This window comes from Rhea americana, unplaced genomic scaffold (assembly GCF_003343005.1).
Source record: "Rhea americana isolate MKP2758 unplaced genomic scaffold, rheAme1 scaffold_852, whole genome shotgun sequence".
Taxonomy (NCBI): domain Eukaryota; kingdom Metazoa; phylum Chordata; class Aves; order Rheiformes; family Rheidae; genus Rhea; species Rhea americana.
Genome location: NW_028187037.1, coordinates 775 through 7,137, shown reverse-complemented (window position 1 = coordinate 7,137; position 6,363 = coordinate 775). Strand labels below are relative to the sequence as shown.

Below are 6,363 nucleotides of genomic sequence, written 5' to 3'. Positions count from 1 at the left end.
AAAAAAAAAAAAACCCATGGTGTTGGTATATTTTCTTTCTCATAGCATTAAACACTCCTGAAATTCAGCATTCACACATGCATACTTAGATTTTGTATTTTCCTCTGGAAACAGCTAGTCTTAAGTTATTGGATTTTTGTTTTGTTTTCTTCTTTATCCAGGACACGGAGGCAGAGAAGGGGACTCCACGTTGTGTCTGTCTGCCACATGAATCCCCCTCTCTTCCCCCATAAGTCAGTTCTTTGTTATATTCTCCTCTTGTCGATACCCGTTTTTGCTTTTGTGTTTTAAGACTGTCCGAAGGGATAAGGACCGTGGAAACCCTGAAAGAAAGTTGGAGACATAATCAATTTCAATAGGCAAGAAATAAAACTATTAAGTGCATGCCCACAAATACTGACCATCCCATCCCAGTACTTCTAAACCAAATGCAGCCCTTTACCCACCACAGGAGTGACCTCTGATGTCCAACCACATGAAACACTCTTGGGATACAGGGTTCAGTGCTTGCTGTTGGTCTCCTCAGAGAACAACTCACCTCTTCCAGCTGTTATTTAKGCCAGAAAATAGCCAGGCAGAATGTTTCTCCGGTGTTACTGGGCCACAGGGCAGCCTGTGAGGTAGCAGCTCCCTACAGGTGCTACAATACTTACAAGGCCAAGCAGGTGTAGTTTCACCAGTCTCTACTATTTAGCAAGCAGTTAAGTGAAACGTTGCAGACAGTGGAAGAGTTTATTTTTAAAAAGAGCATTTGGAAACCCATGTTCCCACCTGCCACTGTCTCAAGGCAAGGACATTTTTTTTCTAGCAAAACACAACCACAATATTTAATCAAAAAATTAAAATACTTACTACACAATCCATTTTCCCTTCTTTACATTCTCAGGTGAGGGAACTAAATGCCAGATCTAGTAACAGGTCTCAAATCAACAGGAACTCTTTTCTGTAAGTTCTTACGTTCAAATCATTCATCAAGTATTTCATCAGGGAGCAAAAGAAAGAGACCAAAAGGAAGGCAAGAGATCTAAGTCACAGAGATACAAAGTTTGACATAACAGATGAAGATTCACACCACACAATCCTGTGAGATCCAGATACATGCTCAGATCAGAAATAAGATGAGACAGAAAAGCTCATTATATTTCATTATCAAAGCTGGAAGACAATTAGGTAACCGCTTTTTTACGCGGTCCAGCTTCCGTCTACTGTGCTGCTGAGTAAGACAACAGAAGAGCACAATTAACACAAAGCCATTCTCTGTCCTTAAGGGATGCGCTGRCTTCACTTTTCACCATTTCACCTTCAACAGGACCACGGGCTACTCAAAGGAAACACTGTTTCCAGCATGTTTTCCGGCAGTCCCTAACAGCCTTGCTGCATGAGCCTCACAGCCATGAAGCAATGAGTCTTTCATATGACTCATACCAAAAAACACAACTGTGTTAGCTTAAGCCCAACTGCAAAACCCCAAGTTCAAGAGCTCTCTTATCTATGTTAGTAACAGTCTTAGAAAGTAAGTGGTAAAAGGAGCCTACAGTCTTGCTGCAGCTAGAAGAGGAAAAGCTTCATCCCCTAGGATTTCTTGTACAACACAGCACAGTTGTCAAACGAAGCACCTCCCAGCAGCTCTCAAAATTGCAGCACAGGGCAAGGATTAGCAGACAGTTAAACAGGACATCTTGTGAACCAAGCACAAAACAGGAAAAGGTGCAGAAGCTTAGAAATTGCTGTTTGCAGATAGAAATATGTGCAAGTGATGGAAAAAAAGCAAAAAGAAACATGCTTCTGCTCTAGGAATATGCTGCACTCCCAGTTTGTAAGAGCAAGCATTTCAAAAGATCAACACCCAGCAGATTCCAGAAGCAGAGTTCAGCTCAGAAAGCAGTACTTCCCACCAAAATCAAGAGAAAACATCACTGAAAAATAGTCACTGAAATGGGAAGAGTAGAAAAGAAACAGGGCACATAGGCAAGCAACATCAACAACAAAAATCACAGGAAAAACACAGAAAACAATGTTTGAAAACAGTGTTAGAAACAAGATACTAAGTAGCCTCATCTCAAGGGGGGGGGAAGCTATTGTACCTAAGGTTGCTCCACACAAGAAAAACAGGATTTGTTGCCGATTACCTGTACAGATATTTGCCAGAATTCATTTCATCTTTTAAATTGCAGACACTGCAATTAAATAACCTTGTCTGCAGACACTACGGCCTGGCAAGCATTCACAAACCTAGGCAAGTGGTTTCAGAAGCAACTGCTCCCAGCTGCCTGCTCCCTCTGCTGGAGGTTACTTGCTCCACAGCAAAGACTTTTTTTTCTTTTTTGCAGCTGAAGTCATTTGTGCAGGCCATAAGCCTCATGACACCTGCACTGCCTCACATCATTAGGAAGTTATCCCAGCTAATAAGCACAGGACACTGGACTGCATATTGAGGCAGGCCAGACCTGAGAACAGTCCATTAACCCATCCTGTCATACACAGAGAAAYCCTGTAAAGTGGTTATTAACCTGTTTTCAGTGAAAACCTTCCTCTGGGTCTTCAGATGCTGTTTTCTGCAGCATTTAATTTAAAGCTTCACAACTATGCTAATACTATGTTAATTAAAAATAGACTTTAGCTCACCTTCACTGTCAGATTACTAAATACATAAAATTTTGTAGCACATGCTACATTGCACTAAAGAGCCTGGCATCTCCAGGKGCATTTCTCTACTTGATCAGTTCCAACAACAATCTTGATATCTGCCTGAAGGTAGTTTCTTTTGATGCAATGGATTTCCCTAAAAAGCAGCCTTAAGTCTTCGCTCTTCAGATTACCATATGCAACTTGGGACAAACAGAACTTTTATCTCATTTACCCATGAGATTTATTACTGTACAAAAGAACTTAATTTTTTAAAAATTCATTTCCTTTCCTTAAGATCAAGCGTAGATTGTTTTACATCAGACTTGACCTCTCTATAAAGATGGAGATACACTGCATGGGGAAAAAGTTTTTGTTTTAACCTAACACTGTGCCAGGAAGTATAGCATTTTACATTTTTATGGATATTTCCCCCAAAAGATATTCTGGTGAAAACAATCAAAATTCTGTATCCTATAACCTGTTCATTAAGTTTTTGGTTTGGGTTTTTTTTGTGTTTTTTTTTTTCTTTTTTTTTTTTGGTTAAGTAACCATGACTTTGATAGGAACAACTGACAAAATATGCTTTCAGAACTGGATTGCAGTCTAGGACATTTCATTTCAGTGTTTGTATTGACATATCCTTCCTGTGGCATCCCTGAGCAAGAAACTCTTATCCTCCACTGTAAAGTGAGGATACTTTATTTTTTCTGCCTCTTATTCACCTGATCCAGTCAAGAGTACAAGTGCTTTGCAGCAGGAATTGCTTATGATATGTATTCAAGATGCACAGTGTAATAGTGTCTTGATATCTGACAGCTCTGCTATTTGTGCGGTAGCAGTAACAATCTCCACAATAAGACAACTTCAAGAATAATTTTCCCTTGTATGCAACATTTTACATCACAAACATGAAAAAATAACTTGCATACAATTGCACTTTTTCTGAATTATTTCAGCAGAAGAATCACAGCATTTTTGGCAAATTCCCTTCTATTCTCAAAGATCACTGCTTTTATGAAAAGCTCAGCTGCAGCTTTACAAATTTACTTTTAGTTCTTCCATTATCTTCCATAGCAGTAATTGCTAACGTGCTACTGAAAACACACTGGCTATTTAGACAGATAAATACATGAGAACAGAGGATCGTGTTTTTCAAGAGAAGACTTGACATTAGAATTATTGATATAAACAATCGTTTGACTTCAGCATCTAAAAGGAAACAGAGCTTTTGGAAAGTTAAAGGCTGAGTAAGTAAATGCTGAGCTCTTTCCACGCATTAAACGCAGCACTTGTGTCAGAAGGAAGGCACAACAAGCACAGCAAAAAAAACTGTATGTGCATTCATTATACCACCCAAATATGATTTGAAGAACAAACAGAAGGGTCCCATCTGCTTTCTTAACTGAATAGTTATATAAAATAGACCTTTGCAGTTAACACTGAAATAAAACCAAGATTAGGTTAATCTTTTACAAACCACAACACAGGCTTTCAAATAGCTATCTTTATTTCACCTTTGTGGCTGAGCCGAGATCAATAAAAGGTACACTTTCAGAGAGACAGGAGTTTTTGATGCACAACTGCAAAGCAATACAGGAAGTCTCCCAGTGTACACCAACAGTCGCATCCGACAACACCACAAGTTCCCGCTTCCTCACTACCTCCTGGGCTGTTCCTAGCCAGTGCTTCTTCAAACTACACAGCAGTCTCTTGACTAACTTTTATGTAAACTGAACACAAACAGAAGAACGAAGTATTTAGCAGTTTGATTGTATGTTTTTAATTCCATGCATGCTGTGCAAACATGGTGTGGCAATTAAGACCACCAGAAAGTTAAGAAYCTTCTCACAGTGCAGCCACTCTTACGGCTGGTTTAGATGCATGAACTGATTAGGTACATGACTGTTCAGGTACACGGTTAAGTTACCATGCAACAACTTAGCTGTTGTAACTTAATCAACCGCGTGCTTTTAGTCTGCAGAGATAAAAGAATAGGGAAACTGTTGGCCTACCTACAATGGAGTAAAGTTAAGCTAAAAATCACATTATCTCACATTTCCCACAGTCCAAGAGCACACGGACTATTGGCTTTCATGGATGAGCTAACATGCAGCATCCAAATACATTAGTCTTTCACCMAAAAAAGCAAACCAGCTCATGCAACATCAGTTTAGCCTGCAGACACTATGCAGCAGCGTGGTTGTCAAAGTGTAGCTATGGTAGTTTTGAGTCCTGACTTTCCCTACTTTGTTCTGTATGAGTTTAACCACATGGTAACCAGCCCAGCTTAAAGTCCAAATATAGGGATAGGAGAGTCTCTTCTACACAAAAGGTAAGGGGAAAAAAAACAATAATTGAAATCATACTTCTGAGGCATCATCCTTACCCAAAAATGATTCAGTACCCAAATAGCTACTAGTGGAAAAAGCTGTCTCAACTCTATAGTAGTACCCCAAAAATATGCAAAGTGGAGTGCCCTCATTTGGAAGAGGCATGCATCTCAGAGCAGCAGCAACCTTTAAACTTGGGTGAGAGAGGGGAGGCCAATTAAAGCCTTTAAAGATAGAGCGATTTTTGGTTTCCCCCTAAAGGAGACTGTCAAGTAGTATGGATCAGAATTCAGCTGCACACAGAATGAAATAAGATGGGGATCAAACGTTGAGAATTTAACTTTGTGAACTCCAAATATGCTTACATTTCACGGTGCTCTTAAGAGTAGCATGTGCAATGAATAGAACAGGTTAATATCTGCCAGATTGTAGCATGTCCTTTATTATGGCAGTGACTACACTATTTATTTTGTACAGGTAAATCCTTGCAGAATCAGAGCTTCCACACGAAGCTTTCTACATTCAACAGAAAGCAGCAGTTCCTCAATGCAGATAGGTGGGCAACTAAATTTACGAACAGATTTAGATAGTTTCTTTTAACACAAGTGACAAGTACGTGTTGGATGTCTGTAAAAGGCAGTCTACTTCAGCTTTTCTTAGAGGCATTTAAACCTATAGGTTTTATTTTCTTAGTTAAGAAATTTAATTCCCCAGGCACCATCAGACTGCATCTTGTGCTTTTAGTGTAAAAGACAGTCACAAGAGAGCAGCAGTGACCTCAACAACGTTGCTATGAGACAAGAGCGAGTAAATAGAAGGAAGCTATATTAGCCACATCTCTCAAGAACACAAGAGAGAAAGCGATTGCCAAACAGAAGAACAAAATACCCATGCATGGGTATATCTGGACTCTAATGCAGCTCATCTCTAGCCTGAGACAAGCGCTGTCTTGCATTTAAGTACATGTTTAGTTGTAAGAACATGCAAAAGTTCCACTGGGAATGGATATAACATGCTTGAAATGATGCCTTGAGCAGAGATCCCACAGACCCTGATCTACAACCCTCCAGAACTTTACCGGTAAGGTAAACCAGGTGGACCCCAGGAAGCCACATACTGTAGCAGGAATAAAGGTCACATCCAACTTGTTTTGATTATGTCATAGGTTTAACCTTATCTCTTTATAGGGAATTCAGCATCTGATCTTTTTTCTTTTTTTTTTTTTTTTTTTTTTTAAGAGTTGACTTCACTGAACAGCTCTCTAAGATCTGGCATATTGATTTCTTGTTGTGAAGTGAGCTGTTCAAGCTCCTTTTAAGAAAGTCTGTTCCATTGAGCACAGCATCCACATCACATTCTCTACACTTCTGTAGAAAAAAAGTATTCAGAATGTTTCACATGCAAA

The 6,363-nt window shown here is 39.5% G+C and overlaps 1 long non-coding RNA gene across 1 annotated transcript; it reads right to left on the bottom strand.

Annotated features, from left to right (window-relative positions):
• Positions 1 to 4,760, bottom strand: LOC146585044 (uncharacterized). Its single transcript, XR_014898069.1, has 2 exons — positions 853 to 4,760; positions 1 to 323 (listed from the first exon to the last, which is right to left on the bottom strand). It is a non-coding gene; the product is annotated as an uncharacterized LOC146585044 (long non-coding RNA).
• Positions 4,761 to 6,363: the final 1,603 nt, after the last annotated feature.